This window comes from Rhinolophus sinicus, linkage group LG01 (genome assembly GCF_036562045.2).
Source record: "Rhinolophus sinicus isolate RSC01 linkage group LG01, ASM3656204v1, whole genome shotgun sequence".
Lineage (NCBI taxonomy): Eukaryota > Metazoa > Chordata > Mammalia > Chiroptera > Rhinolophidae > Rhinolophus > Rhinolophus sinicus.
Genome location: NC_133751.1, coordinates 7,242,026 through 7,263,217, shown reverse-complemented (window position 1 = coordinate 7,263,217; position 21,192 = coordinate 7,242,026). Strand labels below are relative to the sequence as shown.

The window sequence follows — 21,192 nt, the reverse complement described above, 5'->3', positions numbered from 1 at the left end:
CCAGAACAGGGCCAGGGGCAGGGGGACCCACAGCGCAGGCAAAGTAGGGGACACAATGTACACGCATCTGTGAATGTGGGGAAGAGTCATCAAGGGATTGTGCCCCGATTGCCAGCCTCTGGGAACTGAAGTGGGGGAAGCATGTGTACCTGCCTGAGCTGTTATCCAGTTTATTTAAGATGTTGTTAGATTATATTTCTTTGAAATATCCCATCAAGTTTTTTCTGATGTGGTGTCCCTTCTTCGAGTGACAACTAGCAATTCCTGACATTTGTTTCTACTTACAGTGTGTTTCTGTTCGAACACTAGAACATAATCATAACAGAAGTTTCTGATTATTCAGAAAACCAATATGGTGGCAATAAAGCTGTTTAAAAGATACACTCTCCCCTGAGAACTAATTATGTTTTAACTATAGTAAATAAATCTACACCTTCTGAGAACTCAGGAGAACCTTGGATCATTTTAGGCTTGAGTTCTGCTTTTAAAATGGTTTCATTTAAAAGAATACGAACTTCCCTTTAGGGGATAGGTAGAAAAGTGCCCTGTATCTCCACTAAACGCAGCAACTGTAACTTTTTTTCAGGAAAGGAAAGGAAAAAAAGCCCCACTCTGAGAATTTCCTCCCAGCTACATTCTACGGATTTTAGCTCCGTGTTAGGCAGTTTTTCTGCGCAGTCCCAGGTGCTGACCAAGTACTGAGCAGGCATAGTTCACGGTAGGATTTACTAAACAAAGCGTGCGCGCGCACACACGTTTGCCCACTGTCAGTGCAGCTGCTCGGGCCTCTTTGAAATACTTTCTTGGGGAGGCAAGTGACAAGGGCATGGATGACAGAGAGACGGTGCTTCGTATAAACATAAAGTTCCCCACAATAGTTTCCAGGGTTCCATAGCCACTCTGTGCCGAGGGGACACAGCTCCAGAGACAGACCACACTCTGAGCAGCTCTTCCTCCTCCCTTCAGGATCAAGGAATGGGGAGAACTTTACAAATGGTTAAGAGAAGAAAAATACATAAAAGCAGAGAAAACCGACAGTGTCTCTCTGTGCACTCCTGGCTCGCAGAGCTGTGCCCTCGGGTGTGCAGGGCCTGGTGACAGGGAGCCCAGAAGACCCATTTACTTGCTAAGAAGAGCCTGGCCATGTCGGGCAGAGGGCCGGGCCGGGCCACAGGCACAGGGCATTCCCGGCGAGCAGGCCGCCCGCCGTCCGTGTGCCAGGCCCACTTCCATCTCACATGAAATACAGCTGCAGACGTATTTCTCTTGGACACCATGAATAACCCATTGAGATCCACAGTGCCTAGACACCCTCGGGCTCCAAGAAGAAAGCGTCCTTTTCTTGTGTGGGACCAGCAGAGAGTCCTAAGAAGGAAGCTTTGTTCTTCGTGCGGGGAGGTAAATTGTCTTCTAGGAAGCTCTGCTTTTCTGGAGGGTCCCGGTAGCCCCTTCTTCACCTGGGCAAGGCCGTAAGCTCTCGGGGAGGGTGGCTAACAAAGTTTTCTGTGGGAAGGGGGAAGGATTTGGCACGTTGTGAGCAGATTGTGAAGGCTCGCTCCATGGCAGGCAATCTAGGATGTTCTTTAAATAGATAGTAGACAGTCATGTGCTATAGCCAGCGACGGTGATGGTGGAATGGGTGGGGGGGGCAGGGTTCAGAAACCAAACACAGACTTCTAGAACAAAGAGAAATGATTAAGGGAACATATGCACTAAACTGCTGGAGGTTTGGCAGCAGTTAACAGGGCATATTGATGAGAAGACTGGGTTTGTGCCGCCGAAGGCCAAGAGGAAACTCTGGGAGGAGGGAGACAAACGGGGGAAGGGGCCAGGGCTGAGCTGGAGACAACGGAGGCCGCCAGATTTATTTGTGCTATCTGAGATAACTCTGGGGGCCAAACCACACAGCGCAGGGCAACAAAGAAGCATTTATGGACTGTGTAAATGCTGCATCTCTGAAAATGAAGTCGCTAGAGTTTGCTGTAGCAGAAAGGAGACACCCACCATAAACGTGTTTCCATCCTGACTTGATGATGTTCTCACAAAGGGAAACAGAAAAAAAAAAAAGAAAAAAAAGGAGGGGGTTACATAATGATTACCTCCCTGCCTCTGTATATTTTCTTTCCTTGTTGGCAAAGGCTGTGGAATAAAAGTCTTCTGTGAGTGGCAGCTGAGCACACTCACTGTAGTTACCAACTGGGCACGCAAGAAAAGCATTCTGTTTTTGTCTGAAACACCTGGAATCCCATAAACGTGCCTTTGCGAACGGGACAATATCCTGGCCAGTTAGGTCCTAAGGACATCACGGCACCTACTGGGTGCTCTGCCAGTGGGATGGTGCTGAATTTCATGTGGTCACTAGAATAAAGCTTCAATAATTAAGACTAATCTAGAAGCCAGGCCAGGATGAAACAGTGACAATTCTGAAGGAACAAAAATTTAAATTCAGACCTAGTCAATCCACTTTGGGGACCTGAACCTAAGGAAATGGTCCATTCACCACAGAGCTATAAAAGTAAAAATTAGACTAATTCATAGTTGTTAAAAATGATAGTTACGGGTGGCTGGATGACTCAGTTGGTTGGAGTGTGAGCTCTGAACAACAGGGTTGCTGGTTCGATTCCCACATGGGCCAATGAGGTGAGCCCTCACAACTAGATTGAAGACAACAAGCTGCTCCTGAGCTTCCGGAGGGGCGGCAGGATGGCTCAGTTGGTTAAAACGCCAGCTCTCAATAACAAGGTTGCTGGTGCAATCCCTGCATGGGATGGTGGGCTGCGCCCCCTACAACTAAAGATTGAAAACGGGGACTGGACTTAGAGCTGAGCTACGCCCTCCACAATTAGATTGAAGGACAAAGACTTGGAGCTAATGGGCCCTGGAGAAACACACTGTTCCCCAGTAAAAACTTAAAATTTTTTTAAAAAGATAGTTATGAAGACTGTGCAGCAACACAGAAGAAACACTTGCAATAGAATGCAAAATAAAAAAGCAGCCTACAAAAAAATACGTACACTTTTATTCCAACTCTGTAAAATTCATTGAAAAGGGTGGGAGCAGGATTTGACAAAACCTCTTTTATTTTTAAACTTTAAGATGATTAGTTAGCTTGGATTTTAAATTATCTTGAAAAATCTTTGGAGGGAAGCATGGTTTGTATGTTCAGATACAATATTTGTAATTAACTGTTCATAAATATTTCTAAAAGATCTGCTTTAAAAACAAATATGACAATAACAGTTATCTGTAGCACTATTTTAAGATAACCCATGAGTAAGAGCTTATTTGATAGTAATTAATGAGCAGAAATCCTGAAAACTAGTCTTTTCGTATGCAATGAGAACCTTAAAACTTTTATGCCTTCTGACTCAGTGACTATACTTTCAGGATTAAAGCCTAAGAAGTACTCAGATAGAGAAACAAAAGAATTCCGGGCACAACTATTCATCACAGCATTAGACTGTGAAAAATCAGAATAATACCAGGAGTCTGATAGAGGAATGGGGAAAAAAAAAAGCACAGCATCCCTCAAGAAAGAGGTATTTCACGTGGCCTCAGTGACACATGTGAAGGCAAACTGGACACTGTCAGGCCATTTAATCAGGAAGCAAAGCCGATGGACAGCATGGCTCCAGTGATGTTTTAAGATATATTTTTTAAAATTGTTAGGACATATAACGAAATACTAACTGTGGTTAAAATTATATAATTTTGCCTCCCCCTTCTGGAGAGAACCACTGCTAATATGTGTGCTTCTTATTAAAAATATACATATTCTTTTAGACTTTTTCCCCATTTTAAAAAAATACACATACGAGCTGTATTTTACAAAATAAGTGTCTGACAACTGGAAAGATTCCTTATCTGGCGGTATTCAGATGACGCTGCTGACACACAGTATGCACATTCTTCTCACGTTGATAATTAAAAAGGAAGGCTTAAAAACAGCATCAACGGCCCCGTGTATGTGGCTATGTATTCCTATGTGCATTTACAGAAGGATACAGGACAGGTATTAACCATGGGTATCTCCAGAAGGTGGAGGCAGAATTATATGGTAATTTTAGCATCGTCTTTATGTGGTTTTATGTAATCTCTGGGTGGTAAAATTTCAGTAGTTTTTATTTTCTTTATACTTCTCTGCATTTTCTAATACTCCAACACGTGGAGTACATTCATTTTTATAACCAGGGATTATGCTATGAACAAAAAGATTTATGAAACCCAACTTTTCCGTGAGTAGGTTCAGCGCTCATCCATCAGCTCTCTTCTCCTTTCCAAGAGGCCACAGATTCACAAGGCAAAGGCCGCCAACTGTCCGAGCTTTCACAGGCTCACTGGACAAAGCCTCCTCTCACTCACACGACACATGACACATGTATGGCCATGCCTGGTCCTTGCACTGGTGCCTGGTAGAGCATGTGGCCTGTAGAAAGGTGGCAGACACGGCCTCTGGGCTGGGGAGACCGTGAGCACAAGCTGCTGCTGGGGAGACCGTGAGCACGAGGCTGCCGGCATCCTATCTGAGTCTGCGAGCCACATGGTTTGCTGTGACTCTTGGAACTTGCAGTCCCTGCCCCAAAGCAGCCGAAGATCATATGTAAATGAGTAAGTGTGGCTGTGTTTCAACAAAACTTTATAGACACAGAAATTTCCATTTCACATAATGTTCATGTGTTCCAATATAGTATTTTTTTAAATTACTACTTTATTTTTTGAGCGGCTTTAGGTTTATAGGAAAACTGAGCAGAACATAGAGCTCCCTTCCCACGCTCTCCAAACCCCCCCATTTCCCTACTATTAACATCTCATACATTTGTTATAACTGATGAACCAACGTTGATACATTATTATTAACTAAAGTCTATAGTTTAATATCAGGGATCACTCTTGGTGTTGTCCAGTTTTATGGGTTTTGACAAATGTATAATTCCGTGTATTTGCCATGACGTGTCATACAGGACAGTTTTACTGCCCTGAAAATGCCCCGTGCTTCACCTATTCAACTCTCTTTTCCTCCCCCAATCCTTGGCAACCACTGAGCTTTTTACTGTCTCCATGGTTTTGCCATTTCCAGAATGCCATACAGATTTTATTCTTAAAATATTTTTTTCCAACCATTTAAAAATGTAGAAAACATTCTGAGCTCATTAGTGGTACAAAAACTGGCAGCAGGTCAGATTTGGCCTGAGGATCACAGTTTGCCAACCCCTGATCTCCGGGATTTATTCAAATTTCATTCTAATAACATGGCCTTGATAACACAACACAACACAATCTCCTTCATGGATTAGGATCTAATCCAGAATCATTTGCTGCATTTAGTTGTCATGTCTCTTCTAATCTGCTTCAGTTCTTACTTAGTCTTACATTGTCTTTCACAATCCAGACATTTTTTGAAGAGTGTAAGACATTACAGTTATTTTGTAAAATGTTCCTCAATTTAGGAGATCTGTAAAATCATGATTAGACTGAGGTTGGCACTTTGGGCGGGAACACATGCCAGTCAAGTTGTGTCCTTCTCAGCACGCGGTACCGGAGGCACACACCGGTGCCTTGTCCCAGCATTGGTGAGTTACCCTGGTCCACTTGGTTATGGCTGCGTGTGCCAGGGTTTTCCACTGTGAAGTTACTGTTTTTCCATTGTAATTGATTAGTACACGTGGGGAGATAAATATCCTGCTTCTCATATAATTTAGTCTACTGGTTTTAACATCTGTGGATGAGTCTTGCTTGCATCAATTATTTATTTGATGATTGCCAAGCAGTGATTTTTCTGATTCCATCATTTCTTTCATATTGGGATGCTCCTTGTTGGGATGCTAGTATAAGGAAGAGCGTTTTCTTCTCCCCCGACTTATTTCTCTATTTATTTATATCAAAATGGACCTACAGATTCTTACACAACAGATTACATACTCTGCTATCACTATTTATTTTGAAGCCCCAGATTCGACAAGTGGAAGCTCCTTCAAGCTGGTTCCTGTGTCCTACTGACACGTCCCTGTCATCTTTCAGCATTTCCTTACTTTCCCAGCATAAGAACATGTTCCAGGCTCTTTCTGAACTTTGTCAGCCCCAGCCCTGGAATCAGCCATTTCTCCAAGGAGCGCTCATTCCTTTTAGGGGAGAACGGTATTTATAAAACAAATCTGAGTGCTAGGAAACAGCTAGAAAATGTGTGTTTTCCTTCCTTCCTTCCATCTTTCCTCCCTCTCTCCCACACATCCATCTACCTTAAAAACTGTTTCTGCATAGCCTCGCCAACAGAGCATGATGTCACTGAAAACTCCAATTCCAATCCAAGACCACAAGGTTTATTCTAGTCTCCCCTTTCTATATTTGTAACTTCCTTCTCCAATAATGGGAAATCTGGCTCCCATTATCTCAAATATATTTACTTATTTGCTCAATACTGTAAGACACAGAAAGTGGTTTCAGAATTGCTGACCCATGCTACTGTGGAAAACAAACTCACTGACTAGGGTTCAATAGTTATCTACAGCTCTTTTTTTTTTGTCTTTAGCCTGAGGGTATATAGTAAATATTGTGTTTAAAGGTTCCTTGGGCTTGTTCCTTTTTCTTTCACTTTAGTGTGGTTATGTCATTCATCTGAAAAAAGGTTAGGCTTAATTGTACTTCTGTATTCCATTACAGGGTTCACCCTCCAATCCTTGTTTCTTTTTTCTTTTTAACTTGGATCCGAGTCCGCACGGTACAGAAAAGCATGCTCTGGGAACTGTCACACTCCTGCACCCGCCCCCTCTACCTACAGATCTCCCCTGCCTTTCCTCCTTTCTGTAAATAACGATTCAACCAATCTCGCTAGTTTCTGGTTTATTGTTTCTGGGTTTTTTTTCCTGCACAAATGAATAGACAGATGCCTATTTTCTTATTTCTCTTTCTTCCTTACAGAAAGTTACCATTTTGTAGATACTCCTTTGCTTTTTGTTTTTCTCACTTACTATAACCTGGAAACATTATAAGTTCAGAGAGCTCTTCCTCATTCTTCTCTACAGCTGAGTGGTACCCATTGTGTCAATGAAGCACAGTTTATTCAACCAGTCCTTTGTGCAGAGGCATTTAGGTGGCGTCCAAAATGGCAACGTAGTGAACCCCTTGTTCACATGCAGTTTTGTATCGTTGGAGGTGTACGTTCAGGATGAATACCTAGCAGTGGGATGCTGGGTCAGAAGGAAAATGTGTATGCAGCTTTGTTGGATTTTGCCAGATTCCCTTCCATGATGAGTGAACCAGCCGTGGATGGGATGTCTGTTTCCATGTAGTCTCGCCAATAGACCCTGACGTCACACTTTTTTAGGTTTTGTCAATCTGATATGTGAGAGATGATATTTCAGTGTAGTTGTAATTTGCATTTCTCTTATATGTGAGGCTTTCATATGTTTAAGGGCCATTTAGTGTCAATTACCTGTTCATGTCTTTTGCCTATTATTAAGAGTTCCTTATATATTAGGGAATATTAGTGCTTTACCTGTGTTATCTTGCCAATATTTTCTCCCAGTTTGTTGTTTGTCTTTTGATTTTGTTTATGGTGTTTATCATGCAAATTTTTATTTTTATTTTTATGTAGTCGAATGTATCAACCTTTTCTTTTACTGCCTCTTGTTTTCGTGTCATTCAGAGCTTTCCCTTATACCCAGGTATAAGGAATTCATCTACTTGTCTCTAGTACTTAAAGAACATCACTTTTTAAATTTAGATCGCTGATCCATTTGGTATTTATTTTTATGTATGGTTAAAGGTAGAGATCTGATTCTATCTTTTTCCTCAAATGTCTATCAAATTGTCCCAGGACCATTTCTTTCTTTTCTTTTCTTTTATTAGTTTCGGGTGTACAAAACAATGCAATAGTTAGACATTTCACCCCTCACAAAGTGATAACCCCCTCCCCCAATCTATTGCCCCTCTGACATCCTATGTATCTATTACAATTCCATTGACTCTATTCCCTATGTTATACTCCATATCCTGTGACTATATATATATATAGTCACATATATATATATATATATATATATATATATATGTATATATATATATACACACACACACATACATATATATAAAATTATAGTTGACATACAATAGTATTCAGCTTCAGCTTCAGATGTACAGTGCAGTGGTCAAGCATGTACACCGTCCATGAAGTGGTCTCCCTAATAAGACAAATGCTCGTCTGACAACCTACAAAATCTTTACAACATCATTGATTATATTCCCCAAACTGTCTTTCCCCGTGGCAATATTGTAGTTACCAATTTGTGCTGTCTAATCCCTTTACCTTCTCCCACACCCCACCCCCCTCTCTTCTAGCAACTATCAGTTTTTCCTCTATGTCTCTGAGACTATTTCTGTTTACTTTGCTCATTTATTCAGTTCTTTAGATTCCACAGATAAGTGAGATCATATGGTATTTGTCTTTCCCTGACTGACTTATGTCACTTAGCATAATGTTCTCTGGGTCCATCCATATCATGGCAAATGGTAAGATTTCATTCTTCCTTATAGCTGAGTAATACTCCACTGTATAAATGTACCACAGTTTCTTCATCCCGTCACCCAGGACCATTTCTTAACAAATCTACCTTTGGCCTAGGAATCTGAGATGCCACCTTTATTATACACTTAATTTCTATATGTGCTCAGGTCCATTTCTGGACTTTCTACTCCTTTCTGTTGGTCTCTCCATTTACTCATGTGCCAATATCACACTGTTTTAATTATAGAGGTTTTATAGTATGTTTTAAAGTCTCACAAGACTAGTACCATCCATGGCTTTATATGGCTTTACTTTTCCATTGTCTTCCTAGCTATTCTTGCATATATACTTTTCCAAATGAACTTTAGCATCTACTTGTCTAGCTTAATGATTTTTTAAAAACCACCACCTTAATGGTATTTTTGTACAAATGCATTACATTTATAAAATAACTTGGGGAGAACTGACATCTTTGTGATGTTGAATTGTCCTGCCTATGAGCAAGGGGTGTCTTACATTTGGTTCAAGTTTACTTTTGTGTCTTTCACAGATGTCTTAAAGTTACCGTATGCAAATTTGAACGTTCTTTTGTTAAATTGATTCTTAGGTATTTTATCTTAGTTGTTTCTATTATAAATCATACCATAATATCGTTTACTGGTTATTGTTTGTGTATACAAAGACTATTGATTTCTGCATAGTAATTTTATATCCTGCTCCCTGACTAACTCTTTTATTGCCTGACTTCATCACGATTTTCTAAGTTTTCCCAGATACACTATCATACAATTGGCAAATAGATAGTTTTCCTTCCTTTTCAATTATGTCTCTAATTGACTTCTCTTATCTATTTGGATTGGCTAATATCATCAGCACAATGTTAAATAGAAGTGGAGACAGTGGGCATCCTTGCCTTATTTCTGATCTTGCTGGAACCCTTACTTGTTAGGGTTCTACCACTATGTAAGATGCTGTCTTTAGGACTCAAACACACATACACACACGCACACTCATATTAATAAAATATCCATTAATTTCTATTTTTTGGAATGTATTTATGAAGATAGGACGTTGAATTTTAAAAAATGCTTTTTCAGCATCTATGAAGATAATCATATGCTGTTTCTCTTTCAATCTTTTAATATATTAATGAATTAATATGTCTATAAATATATTAATTTAGTTTTTCTAATATTGAACTAACCTTGCATTCCTGGAAAAAAATATTTGATCATGGTGTACTACGTTCTATATGTGGTATAGATTCTGTTTATTAATATTTATTATTTCTGAATAACTCAGAAGTTATACTGGTCTGTAATTTTCTGTGTTGTCTTTATAGATTTAAATATCAACATCATTTACTTCATGAAAAAGAACTTGAATTTTTTCTTTCATTTTCTATGAGTCCATGATGTTTTTACTGAAGTACTGCCTCCAACAAGACTAAAAAGAAGTTTCAGCCAATGATCCTATAGGACAATTCCAAGGTAAATGTTTTTCATTTCCTCTAGAAGTGGTTTTAGTTCTCATGGTCTGCATTAAATGTCTTTACACCCATAGCTCTGTGTGAGTTTTTTGCAATTCCTGGAGAATATGTCAATGAGTTGCATTCACATAGACAGAGTTCAGGAATTTGTGCCCAAGAACCTGAATTGAGGCTTCACTTTCACCCCCAGATAGACAGTCAGGCTGGATGGACATTAGACCTTCTCAAGAAGGTATGGACCGGGCCAGCCCGGTGGCTCAGGCGGTTAGAGCTCCATGCTCCTAACTCCGAAGGCTGCCGGTTCAATTCCCACATGGGCCAGTGGGCTCTCAACCACAAGGTTGCCAGTTCAATTCCTCAAGTCCCGCAAGGGATGGTGGGCTCTGCCCCCTGCAACTAAGATTGAACACAGCACTTTGAGCTGAGCTGCCTCCCGGATGGCTCAGTTGTTGGTTGGAGCGTGGGCTCTCAACCACAAGGTTGCTAGTTCAATTCCTCGACTCCTGCAAGGGATGGTGGGCAGCGCCCCCTGCAACTAAGATTGAACACGGCACCTTGAGCTGAGCTGCCGCTGAGCTCCCGGATGGCTCAGTTGGTTGGAGCATGTCCTCTCAACCACAAGGTTGCCGGTTCGACCCCCGCAAGGGATGGTGGGCTGCACCCCCTGCAACTAGCAATGGCAACTGGACCTGGAGCTGAGCTGCGCCCTCCACAACTAAGACTGAAATGACAACAACTTGAAGCTGAACAAAACCCTCCACAACTAAGATTGAAAGGGCAACAACTTGACTTGGAAAAAAAGTTCTGGAAGTACACACTGTTCCCCAATAAAGTCCTGTTCCCCTTCCCCAATAAAATCTTAAAAAAAAAAAAAAAAAAAAGGAAGGTATGGACCACGTCTGGTAGAGTTCGGCCAGAATGACCAGGATTTTTGACATTCCACAAAGCATTCCTCATGTTTATGAAGAAGACAGGATTCATAGAGGAACTGTTTTAAGACTCTCCTCAATCATCTCCATTAAAACTTCAGAAAAAGTGAGAACATATTTAGATGTTTTGCACTCAGTTTTAAGAAATGACTCGGTCATTGCTAGGAACCAGCAAGCGCAACAAACATAGGATCTTGACCATAGAATCAAGGTCACAGAATCTGCCTCTGGGGCGAGGACCTCTAACAATGTTGCACATCAGAACCACATGTGGAGTTTTAAAAACAAAACAAATAGATGCTAAGGCCCACCTTAGTCCCACTGAATCCCAATCCCCAGAGCAGAGCTTGCATCTGTCCTAAGTGATTAGAATCCAGCTAGTCCAAAGGCTGATGTTCTGAAACCACTGCATCCAAAGCTATTTCTCAATACATTCTAAAAAACTATATTTCTTGGAAAATCCTTGGCACTACAACATCAAGGAGTTAATAATTCTCCTCTGGCCACCACGACTGCTGAAAATAAAGTACTGTATTCTTTTCATGTCCTCTAGGGTAATACAGAAACAGTCCCACAAATGGAGAGATTTTATTTTCTAGAGCTAAGATGATGATTGGTAGTTGAGAAAAAGGAAAAAAGGGAGAAAGGAATAAGCGATTGGCAGTGGGACAGAAAGTATATATCTGAGAAGGCCACTGTGCCCAAGATCACGACTTAGTGATGATCAAGTTCCCTGTTAGTGTTCTGTCCCCTTAGGGTGGCTTCATTCAGTCACCAGATGTCAGGTCTGTAGTTTTTAGCCCCATGCAGCATGCCAAGGGCTGGGTCGCTCTCTCTCTCTCTCTCTCTCTCTCTCTCTCTCTCACACACACACACACACACACCAGTCTTGACCGCTACCTCAATATGACAGTCTTCCCACAGTCCATACACCGGCCAACACGGCACCGTTTCCCCACTCACTTTATGATTTCTCTAAGGCCTTGTGAACTAATGAATGGATGAGCCGTGCTCTCTGCAACTATAGGTAAAGAATGGGATCTTCGGGTCCTCAGAAGGTACCACGAAGTTCAAGCCTGCATGTAACACCATGGTTCCATTAACTGAGCACCTAACCATGTGCTGGGCCCTTGGTGTCAGCGATTTTCTCACTTAAGCACTCCAGCGATTCTCGTGATGGTCACTGCCACGTGGTCTCACGTGACTAAGGAGGAAGCAGAGGTGACACAGGTTAAGGAGCCCAGCGAGGTCCCAGAACACTTAACCAGGGTTGCCTAGTGTCGAGCCCCACTTCCTGAGTCGCTACCAAAGAATATCTTCCTTTATCAAAACCAGATTTGAAGGTAGACATGCCACCATCCTCTTAAAATGCTTTTTCTAGTTGTGTAAATTTGAAGGTCCTGGGGGTTATACATTTTCTGGAAAGTTATGAAAATGTAGGCCCAAAGAGTAAAATCAAAACGGGGTTCTTGCATTTTTTACAACGGAAATAAAGTTATCTTAAAGTTTTAAGATTAGACGCCATACCACTTGTGCCAAAGTTCGTTAGCCCTGACTTCTGTGCCTGAGTGGGTGTCTTCCTGGCTCTCTACACGTTCTTGTTTCGAATATGCCCATCTGTCCTCACCCAATTACATAAACTACTATAAGAAGCAGTTTCATTACCTACAGAGCCAAGGGGCTGCTGAAACATCTGGGCAGACAAAGCAACACAAAGGTAATGAATTTCTTCCTCTAGAAGGGAAGCTCCACCCTGAGGGAGGACCACTCAGGCCCTCACCGGGCTCTTTCTTTCCACCCCAATAGAGCTGCTGCTTCAAGGGTAATTATGAGGAAGAATTTCCTGCCCCTGCCAGCTGGCCTCAAAACCATTGCTTCTTTCACCACCTTGCTGCCCTGGGTATCACCCTTCCCCCTTCCGTCTCATGGCTCAGACCTCTCTCCAGAGCCTTCCTTGCACCCCACCCTGCCAGAGATCAAGCAGCATGCCAGAGCTTGTTTGACCAGAAAGCTTAGCACCAGCTTAACTCTTCACTCAGTGGGACAAGGGGCCTCTTTCTTTAATGCAGGGCTTTGCTCCATGATATGCTGGGTTTATGGCCCCCACGAACTAAACCTGGTTCAGAATCCAGTTCTATAAAGATTTTCGTTCAAATGGTTATTTCCCAATCACCCCTCCCCAATTCTGTTTCCTACCCAACTCTGTTGCCCCTTGAGGCTGGCTTATGGTCAGGCTTTGTCCTGGCAGGACATTCTCTGTCCTGCGTCCTTCCTGAATTCTTTGGTTGTTTCAGTTAGTTTCACCATGGATTCTCTAAGGTTTCCCACGCATACCGTCATATCCACTTGCAGACGTAGTTTTACTTCTTTTTCAATTTGTAACCTGTAATCGACTCTCCCGTCTATTTGAAATGGCTGATATCTCTAGGATGATGTTAACAGAAGTGGAGCGTGGGCATCCTGGCCTTGTGCCTGGTCTCCGTGGAAATGCTCATAGGGCGTCCTCAGTAAGTGGGTGCTAGCTTTACGACTCAGTGGAGCTGCCAACATTGCACTTCGGTCTCCACTCTCACTGATTCTCCAAGGGGCTCAGGAAAATACTATATCCTCTCTTGCCCTTGCAGGCCTGGGAGGACGGGGCAAAGGATTCCCTCTGTGGCTGGTCCTGGGGACGCCCCCAATGCAGGTATGGTCCTAACCCTAACCCTAACCCAATGCAGGCATGGTCCCGTCACCCAGTCCTCACCCCATAAGCTAGCCCTTCTTCTCAGGGGGATGCTGTCTGGCCCTGATGACCGCAAGTACTGACCGTGGGCCTAGTACAGGCAGAGGGAAGTGCAGCGCCCGAGACCCTATTTCAATAAGACACTAGTGTGCGAAAAGGACACTGAACACAGATGAAAAGTCAGCTTTTCCTGGGGTTTCCTGAAACCCTTCTCTCCTGGGATCTTTGTCTTCAGCCTGCCTTTTTCTGCCCCTTTAAAAAGAAAGTACTTCCCATTTGTTAATTTTTGAGAGTTTTTATTGCCCTTTTATTTTGCTTGACATTTTATAATCAATCTTCTGTATATGTTTATATATGCTTTTCTATTTAAACTTTTTAAAAAAATCTAAAAACCATAGTACCATACCGCCAAAGGTGTCAGGAAACACGCTCAAATAAGGACGGGCTCCAAAGACGGCTCTGCCAACAAAATGCCAGTAAAATCTGAAACCCAGGTTCAGACACACTGGGAATGGTCCAAAATTTAAAACTTAAAGAACTTCTTTATTCCAGTAAATCAGCTTCCCTGCGAATACCATCAAAATCCTATGTTTTAATGAGTGAGGGAATATCAGAGGAAGGGGTGGAGAAGGAAAGGATTTGGACGAGTACAAAATTTAATTTAAAAACTATTATGAGAAGTTTAATTTCCCCCTCCCCCAACCAAATACATAAATCTTTTCCATGCATTTTCTTTGTTTCATTTTTCTTTAAAAATTCTTTCAAAAAGACATCCTGAATCATCTGAAACAATGACAGAGAAAGTCACAGGGCAGGGAGGTGGGGTGGTGGTGGCAGTTTTTAACAAGAGGTATTTATATGCTAGATTCTAATTAATTAAAATACCACATTTGCAACACAAGAGAATGCAAACAAATCTTAAGGAAAGTCGAATTCTCACTGAACGTTTAGTCAAACCAGGGAAAGGACTTGGACAGGAACAATGGTCAGCAGTAGGAGGATAAAGGGTCCTCAAAAGACTTACGTAGGGACAATCAGATGGGGTCAGAGCTCAGAGGGAGTCAGCTCACTTCACAGGGGTGGGGTGGGGGGTTCAAGGCACAGCAACCCCTGAATTGCATCTCAAGAAGTGAACACGTGTGGAAGAAGGCTTGGCTTTGTTCGTCACTTCATCTGCATATAGCACTGCATTCAACTACGTTCCAGAGCTGGAACTTATCAGGGCCAAGAAGAACTGAGCAAATCCCAGGAATACGGATCACTCCACTTTTTCAGTGGGCGATGTGTGTGTGCGTACGTGTGCACACATGTGTATGCATGTGTGCACATGCACGTTGGTTTGCCTAGGACACTGTCACTTCTACTCCAAGTCCCATGCCACTCAGTTTTGGATGCTCTTCCAAGAGCATTCCCTAGGGCCACGCTGGGATGAGGCACCGCTTTAATCTTACCAGGAAACTGGCAACTCAGCACCTACCTTTTGGGGGAGTACTGGGCCCCACTAGCGCTATCCAGCACCACCACCATTCAGCAGGCACGCGCTCCATCCAGAGGGTTCTGGGACCCTTGGCCACAACAGGGGTGGCAGGAAGCCCAGTGTAGGCGCCTTGCTGGGGCTCCCCTGAGGGGTTACATGCTATGCAGACTCCCCCTCCATCTCCTCAGAGATAAACTTTACCCCTTCATCTCACTTAGCCGCATGCGGAATAACTATCATCCTGCACGGGCACACCCTGGCAGAGCACCGGGCACACTGTGGGCATCTAGTTAATGTCAGTTCCTCCCTCGTTTCCTCTCCATGATCAAACTGACGTGATGGAAGGAATGAAAAGTCTTCATGGCGGTATCTGTTCTAGGGGCGGACAGCTCTCACCTTCCAGATTAGGTCATTTTACAACAAGGCACCCTTCAGCCTTGTCTGAGGTCCTCTATCACAGCATATTCTGGAAAAAGAGGAACCACTCACCTCATGTGGCTGTAAGGAATAAGAGAAAAGACCTACTAGGAGAACACCCAGGAAAGCTAGCAAGTGCTATGCCGATACTGGTGCTTGTTACCCCCTCCTGGCCGACAACCAGGACAGAAGCTGCCTCTGCCTGGGACCACCCACCCGAGGGGGGTCAGTGCTCCTGGAGGAAATGTCACTGTCTTTTGCTTATTTCCCTGGCTTGTCATCCCTCTGGCTGGCTTGAGTTGGATCCTAGCTTTCTTCCGTTTCCATTTGGCTGGAGTGCTCCACTCCGTCAAGCGCCTAGTAAACTGTTCAACGACCCCTCCCCAGAAAAGATGAAATGGTGGCATTTCTGGGAGATGGCACTTTGTCTTCCTGAAGCTGTACTGTGCACGCATCCCCCATGCACCCAGGCTAAATGCTGGGACAAGCATCCTGCAGAACCTGAGGACCAGACACAGCTGGCGAGACCGCGGGGCAGAGCTCACTACGGTAGCCGCGTGCTGGGTTCACAGAGCCAAACGGCACAGCACAGCCACCCTCGGTCAGCTGAGGGACCTGGTGGGATCTCCAGCAGAACGTGGGGACTGACATACTTACTGCTAAATGCTGTCCCAGTGAATGACCCTCATAAAGCCAAGAATAGTAAACAGAGCTTAACATTCTAATGAAATCAAGATTGCCGGGTGTACTTTCACAAAATGAAACTGCCTGGAACTTCTCATAATGCTTTTTACGATAAGCATTAAAATGCGAGGAGGAAGATGAAAGTTCCTGCTACAGCCCAGGTCTGTAATGAGGGGCAGAGGAGAGCTTGTGGGCGGGGTCTGCGAGAGAGGCGTATGCGCTGCATTACGGTTGAAGATTATTATAGAAAATGAGTGTGTTATTAAAAGGATCCTGCAGTTATAAAAACTCAAAGAAATTTTTAGTGAGGATGAATAACTTCTTTGGTAAAGATGAATAACTCATTATAATACGCTGGTGCACAAGGGAACCCATGTACAGTCACCCCATTTCCTACAGACTGGGGTGCAGTCATATACTGGAGGTCTTTAACCGCCAGTAGTTGGATTTTTGGTTTTTTTGGTAGGGCACTTTGTGTGTGTGTGTGTGTGTGTGTGTGTGTGTGTGTGACTGTCAAGATCAGGAACATATTCTTTGATTAAGAAAGTTCTAGTAGGTACGAGAGTCTCTCCAGTTAGTAAACGAGTACCTTCATTATCCTACTAGAAAAAGGCAACAAAATGACTATCTACAGCCTCCTAAGCCATGGGACACGATTTGTTCTTACTTCTTAAAGAGTATACACCACCTCTTACACCTAATGTCACAAAGAGAATGAAATCAGAGTCAGACAACTCTAGTCTGATGGGGTGACAAAAAATTATTTAAATGCATTCAATTAATTAAAATTGTGCTAGAGTATGCCTTCAGGCTTGAACTGCTCAAGTAATTCAAACATTTTCCCAATAATTTTGTTTGTGCCCATAAACAAAGGAAATTCCAATTTAATCTCTGTCCACAGAATCATAAATTTTGAATCAGTGAAGTCCAAAGTAACATTTCCTTTACTGTGGTCAAAAGTATGTAGGATATTTAATTTAGGAAAGTAATTGTGCTACAGATAGTTTGGAAAATATTAATGAAAGATGTCATCGTTCATTCTAACACAGCTATTATCACTTGTCCATTTTGCCTAGTTCTTTTCCAGATGCATGTTTTAGGATTTTAATCTATGAGCTATTAATTTATTTTAACCTGCTTTTTAATTGATCTGAGCATTTCTCATATTGTTAGTCTTTCTGTTGATGGGTAATAGTCCACCAAGTGACTGTACACAACGTATTTAATTGTAAATCTTCCTAAGTATGGGTTTTCCTGTATATCTGAGTATTTCTTAAGAACAGATCCCCGGTAGGAGGATGACTGGGTCAGAGGATGTGCACTTCGTATGCTTCCTAACGCCTACCATCGAGTTGCTTTCAAAAGGTTGTTCCAACGTACACTCCCATCAAGGTTTAAACAAGGGTTTAAGAAGAGTACCTGTTTCATTATACCCTCGCCTGTCTCCGATAGTGTCATTTTAAAGAATCACGTTACTTGTTTGTTTGGTTTTTTGCTAATTTAGTAAGTGAAGAGTGTGCAATGCATTGCCAAGGATTATAAAATAGGGTCCTATGATATTATCTTGGTTCCTATATTCAGAGTAAAGACATAACAATAATTACAGTGTGTGTGTGTGTGTGTGTGTGTGTGTGTGTGTATTCTGCATTTGGCTGCCTTTCTCAGAGTCTTACGTTTCCGCTCACCCACAGAGAAAAATCCAGAAGGCAGAAAGAGACTCCGATATGATCTGTCAAGACTCAGACAGCAAGGGGGCTTCCCTGCACTGGACTGGAAGATGGGGTAGGCCGTATGACCCCGCTAGCAAGGTATCCTTTCAGCCAGCCTGCAGAGCATTGGAGTTTCCGAAAAGAAGGAGATGGCACGATTTGGGTGTTCTCTCCATTTAAACAAATTGTGATGTTGGCAGAATTCTCTTAAGCCATTCCATTCACCATCATTGCCCATCTGTGTTGATTTGGCACTCGTGTGGTTTCGGATTCTTTTTAAAGCAAAGAATGAGGGTGTTGGATAGTGTGCTTTGTCAACAGAATAAAATGAAATAAATTAAGGTGTGCCTTAGTTTGAGCTTACTTGTAGCTACAGTGGGTTAAATCTGCCTAGCATGAATCATAACAGAAATGATTTCACATGGGGAAATTACGCGCCTGTCCCAAACAAAACCTATGTCCACCTCGCTGTGCCTTGGGTAACCCTAAAAAAACTCTTGATTACAAAAAAATTCAACCACGCAGCAAGAAGCATGTCAGGAGCCCCATACATGCTATCAGTGTCAACAAGCAATAAGCCCCTTAATGCACACAAACTGGGGCGGGGGGGCACCCCCAGCGCTCCCCAGCCCTCCTTCCCCACCCACCCCGTCTTTCCAGCAGCCAGGGACGCTCAGCGAGGCAGCTTTCAGCATTTGGGAGAAGCAGCCCAGCCAACTGCCAAATTCCTGCTGGGTCGGCCAAGAGTTATGAACCCAAAATGAAAAAACATGAAGGATTTGGTTTTTAAAAGCAATACATCAAACATAAAAAGAGCTCTTTTGTATGAATTTTCGGTGTGGGAGCCAGAGAGGAGAAAATCATTCTGCCTCCCGGGAGGAAGCAGCTTGACCTCACCTGCGACTTTTCTCTTACCGTGTGGATTTTTCTCACCCCATTAAATGTAACCTACTCTAGGTGGGTTTGTACCGTAGGAGAGAAATAGAGAGTGATGGGGAACATGCGATGGGCAGGCTGGGGCCGAGAGCAGCGCTGAGCCCCTGGAACGGGGGCCCTCACAAGCCACGTCATTGGGGGGGCACATAAGCGGGGGCCCACGGGGCCAAGTGGAATGCGGCTGTTTCAAAGGGGCCTGTTTGCTAGACCACGAGGATTAAGTTTCCATGGTTTCAGAAACCTTGCAGGGCTCTTCCTTCCCCAACACACTCTTGGCAATGGGAAAAGAGAGGGGGAAAAAGAAAAGAAAAGAAGAAACACAGGTTAGAATGGGGCATCCTCTCACATGGCGGTGCAGGTGTTACACTGTGACTCCGGAGGAGAAGCTGCCGGCCACGACAAGCAGCGCCGGCAGGAGCCAGCCACCGCCACGCATGCGCCTTGCACCCCAGGCGGAGGCTGCGTGACCTGTCATCCAGACGCTCGGGACTGTGCTGCACACACCAGGAAAAGGCAAGCTCGGTGGCGGGTCCCCAAATCCCCACTCCATTAACCAGGTGCCGATAGTGAAACCTAGGCACGGACCCTGCTTAAATCACCTGGAGGCCACTGGGCAGGTTCCAGCGCTAATCCCCGGGGAAAGCAGCCTTTTCTGCTGTCACAGGGCAAGAGGACAAGCTCACTTTGGCATCTGTGTGACCAGGGACAGCTGCCACCTGTTTACAATCTGCTCATTGTACCATGTCGTGTCAGAGCCTGAGTATCGGGTGGAACCGTATGAAGTCACTGCTGACATCCCACCCCTGGAGACCTGCAGAAATGGCACTTCCGCGTGATTCAGACTAAGGAGGAAGAGAGTCAGCAACTGATCCTGTTCCGTCAGTCCTGGTGTGAGCGGCTGCTCGGGATTCCATTTAATCCTGGGGACAGTGCCCCCAGCTGGGGACCCTGACATTTGTAGAGGAGGCAACTGGAGTAACGTGTCCAGGGTCACACAGCGGGTAAGGGGCATGCCCAGCACACACGACAAATAACTGCTCCCCAATAATGAGACCAACAGGCAACGTCTCATCTCGGAACCACAGAGCTGCGGAGACGTGCAGTGCCGCCTGGAACTGCCACCAAGAAACAGGAAAAGGAAGATTCAGGGGAGGGTCTGGAGAAGGCTGTGCCCTGCCAGGCTCAGCCCTTTCAGGATGACTGAGACGGAAAAGGCTACCTACACCTTCGCCACGACATTTATCCTCTCCGTTTGGTTTCATTTCCCTCGGGTTTCCTTGTGACGTCACATGCCAAATGTCCTTGGTGGTAACCGCCTCGGTGATGACCCAGCACAGGGGGCTGCTGTCCACCACTGGACAAGGGGGGACACGTGTCGTGCTCCCTCCGTTCCACCATTAGCGAACTCTGCACTCCCCTATCCTTGTAGAAACCGGAAACCCTAATGTACTTTCATCTCTCATTAAGCGATTGGGTTTCTACTAAGAGGAGACACGTTACCTTTATGTAGACAAAGGTTAAAGTTGTTGAGATCTTTAGGTCAAATCACTACGCTTGCTATTGTTCTGTTCACGTCTGGGCATCTCCTCAGGTACAGCGGCGTCTTTCTGGAGCCCCGGCGCCCATGGGAGGGCGCACGGAAACGCAAGAGGATAGGTGCCCTGTCACTAGTGCATCCATCTCACTCTGAGAAGCAAAACGGCTGAGTAAGCTGGTGGGTTAAAATATTATTATGTTAAAGCAAATACGCACCAGAATTATGGAGTAGAAACCATGCAAAATTTGTGAGAATGTTAAAGATACATCAGACTTCACAGAAATTTGCCTGTAGCCAGAAGCTGACAGCTAGAACAAGACGGTGTGGTCTCTCTCATCTCCAACATTTTCCAGCCCAGAGCCTCGGGCAAGTTACTTAACCTTGGGCCTCAGGTTCTTCATCTGTCAAATGGGGATCATCGCTGCCTCGTTCACAGAGGTGCTATGAGGGCCACTGAGTCAGGACAGCTGCCCAGAAGCCCCGTAACCCCCTGTGAAAGGCGCGCTTCTCCTCGGACTGTGTTCAGACTCACCCTGGGTCCTCAGCCCCTGCTAAGGACAAGTCAGGGATGCGAACCAGGCCACGCATCCTGCCTCCCAGAGGAACTTTCCCTAAGGGGCGATCTCTAAGTCCCTCGGAGCACACCAGCCCAGATGATTCAGGGAACGCGTGCTGTGTGCCAGGCCCTCCTCTAGGCTCTGGGCTGTTACAGTGAAAATGATCGGTCTCTGCCCCTAACCTGGATTCTGGTGTGTATACGGGGGTGGGGGCAGGTAAATACACAAGGTG

The 21,192-nt window shown here is 44.1% G+C and overlaps 1 protein-coding gene across 6 annotated transcripts in view; it reads right to left on the bottom strand.

Moving 5' to 3' along the window:
• The window catches only part of HLCS (holocarboxylase synthetase), a 193,770-nt gene that overhangs the window by 13,107 nt on the left and 159,471 nt on the right, over window positions 1-21,192 (bottom strand). The gene's annotated exons all lie outside the window — the stretch shown is intronic.